Source organism: Stegastes partitus, unplaced genomic scaffold (genome assembly GCF_000690725.1).
Source record: "Stegastes partitus isolate 25-593 unplaced genomic scaffold, Stegastes_partitus-1.0.2 Scaffold1584, whole genome shotgun sequence".
Classification (NCBI taxonomy): domain Eukaryota; kingdom Metazoa; phylum Chordata; class Actinopteri; family Pomacentridae; genus Stegastes; species Stegastes partitus.
In genome coordinates, this window is record NW_007579315.1 from 144810 (window position 1) to 148285 (window position 3476).

The window sequence follows — 3476 nt, forward strand, 5'->3', positions numbered from 1 at the left end:
GATAGATAGATAGATAGATAGATAGATAGACAGATCAGATCTTTTCAGTTTCTTTTAAGAAACTTAAAAGAAACCCACCTCTGGCTCCACCTAGTGGCAGCTTCTCTCCCCGGTCCTTCCCTCTCCCTCCTCTCCCGTCTCTCCAGGTGGGCTGGCAGGTGCGTGAGGTGTGGACAGTTGCAGTGACTCAGCAGATTACCTGATGGTCTTCACCTGTGGTGGGCGCCGTGGTCTTCAGTCTTCTCCTCATGCCTCCCATATGAGCTGACCTCAGACCACAACACGACGCCGGACCGTGAACCCTGGCTCAGCGCCGATCCAGCTTGTGCTCCATACTATCTTGTGCCTGGTGCCTTGTTTAACCGGATTTCTGTGCTTCTGGTTTCCATCCACACCTGGTCACTGCAGCTGTCCGCCTCCATTCTGCCTCAGCAGCTGCCCTAACACCCCACCTGTCGGTAAGCCCTCAGCCTCCTGTTGGGTCTTCAGCTAAGCTAACTTCTCCAATAGTGTTGTTTGGAAAATCTAGCTGTTGTATTTCCTGGTTCGTCCTGGTTCTTGCCTGTGCCCTCCTGTCCTGTTAGCACCAAGTTCGCGCTGTGTGTCTGTCTACATACGTCAAGTATATTAGTTCTGGTTTCACTTTGTCTGCTTTCTGCATTTAGCTGGTGTCAGTATAGAGTTTCTGAGTATTTGTTACCTTTGACCCAGTTGCTGCTTCCTGTGTTCACTGTAAATATCTTTATATTTGTACGCTTGTCTTTGTGTGCGCCTGAGTCTGTTCTGAGTCTGCTTCGTGACACCAGGTCTGATCCGGTTCACGTATGTCTGACGTCGTCTAGAGAATGAGATGATGAAACTCGCTCCATGATCTTCTGTCTCTGACGGTACCGCATGTGTCTGTGGAAGCTGTCGGGTCTCTGCATCTTCATGAAACCAGAACTGAGGTTGACCTTAGAACATGTGTCTCAGATCTGTTGTCTCTAATTACAGCACAATTTAAGTTCAGTCCTAAGTAGGATGTAACTATGTTTACTGTCTGATAAAAAGCATTGTTTTGTACTTATCTAATTAGATAATTAGATTAACTGAAGCACTGGTTGGTTAATCAGAGAGGCCTGAGGAGTCATACGAGGACACCTGCCCTTCAGTGATGCTTCACACCTTTGGATCAGACTACAGCCTTCAGCATGCTGCACCCTCCGCCTGGAGCAGAAGCAGCTGAATGTCCTCCGTCAGAGTTTTTACCTATTTCTGCATCTGAAGCAGATATTAATGTGCTTTCATCAGCCCTCAGCTGGATGCTGTTTGCTCTGACAGACTTTCATCTTGATGCTGCTTTTTCACAAATCAAGCAGCTCTGCTCCCATTTCCAGCTCTGCACTTATGCTCCTCTCCTGCTTCTGGATAAATATTTGTCTGCAGCAGCCTTAAAATAGCAATGCAGATGACACATTTCTACATTACTGCTGGTGATAAGCGTGATGGGCTGTCGATGGGTCGCCTTAACAAAATGCAGCCTCCCAAATCCCCTCTCAGCTGCACTAATCTAATGTGAGCAGAGGGAGGGAGGCTGTTAGTCCAAACACTACGAGGTGAGGGATGGAGGGACTCCCAGTGCATGCTGGGAGATTCAAGGTCTCCTCAGGTGATGTGTTAGCTCCTCCCATTGAGCAAGTGAAAGGTGAACACACCTGTGTTCAGTCTCTCCTTGAAGGCATTTAAGTGATGGAAGATCCTCCGTGATCCTTCATGAGCTCCAGCCGACATTACTTTCCGGAGCAGCAGATAGTCATGAGGCCACAGGAGGAAACACGATGGAGCCAGAAACGGCTTCAAGAGAGAAGTCAGAAGATCAGCAGCATCTGCAGGATTTCTCCTCTTCACAAACGAAATTCACAAACCAGATTTCATGAGTAGTTTTATGTGACCGTCGGAGCGGCTGAACGGGTTCTGGTTCTGTTGGAGAAGTGATTTTATGAGTTCAGGTCCGTTCCGCTCTGAAGACGAGCATCCAAACGTCCTCAAGACTTTTGTTTTGACGTATTATTCACAGCTCCTATTTTTAGCGCCGTGTCTCCGGCCTCAGAAGGCAGCGAATCCTTACAGTATGTGCACTTACACAAGCAGAGCCGGTTTGGCTGTCAGGCCGCATTAAAGCCTCGCCGGCCGTCCGGCGAAGGCCTCGCTGCAGGCCACGGTGACGAAAGCAGAGAAAACAAGCCGGAGACACGGAGAAAACAAAGGGTAAGGGGCAGGGTTATGTAAATGATGTAAAGGCCGGCCGCCCAGAGGAAGAGGTGCACGCTCGTGCATCCGAGCGCACTTTAAATCCAAGTTTTCATAACGTGGTCTTTAGCAGAGCCACGGCTGCAGGCGTCAACAGCAGCAGTGTGCTCTTGAATTACTCTCACTGTGACTTCACCTTTTATTCCTGCCAGTGTTGACAGAAATAACTTTTATGAACAGCATGTTGCATCGTTAGCGTCGTCCACAGCCAGATTCACTGCAGCTGTTCAGACACAGAAAACACTTTGAGTTCAGTTGTTTTGTTGTCTGATCAGCGGTCTCATCAGCGCCATCATTAGCATTAAAGAGCAGCTTACAGGTTGAATTTCTCACTAAATGCACAAATAATATATCTTGGAAATGCTTGTTTGGAAAGTTAATGGATTTGTTTTCAGCCCCAGCAGTGGAGCTGATGTCACATCAAACACACCTGAGTTGTGCTTTCAAACCAAAGAAACACATTCGGTTTCACCTGCCAACAAACCAAACGTATTGGCCTGGATACTCCTACACAGCTGCTAAGCTCAGCAAACTACCTACCTACCCCAATAACTCACTGACCAACACACATCTGCGAATCTCGTAGGTGCATAATTTAGATTTTACACTTCTGTTAAAGGTGAAGAGTTTATATTTGAGGCATTGGGATTCTTCAAGATTCACCAAAACGAGGATAGTGAACTAATGATGCTGAAAATGAAAACGGCTTTTTACAAGACAAATCTGCACCTGTGGTCACCAGAGACAGACAGGATTGGACACCTTCATAAACATGATATTATCAAGAAGTGTACAAAATCTAAACTGAATGTACACTTGAAACCAGAAGTTTACATCCACTAAGATGCCTTCAAACTATGTGGGAAAGCCCAGATGATGATGTCAGGGCTTTGGAAGCTTCTGATTGGTTAATTGACAACATGTGAGTTACCTGGAGGCACACCTGTGGATGTATTTTACGGCTCACCTTAAACACACTGCTGCCTCTGGTGACAACATGGAACATCTAAAGGAACCAGCCAAGACATCAGGAGGAGAACTGTGGACCTCCACCAGTCTGGTCCAGAAGCCTGAAGGTTCCACGTTCATCTGTTCAGACAGTTCTATCAGTAGAACCACCATGGGAACGTCCAGCCATCATAGGCTCAGGAAGGAGACGGTTCTGTGTCCAGAGATGAAGTGTTCTG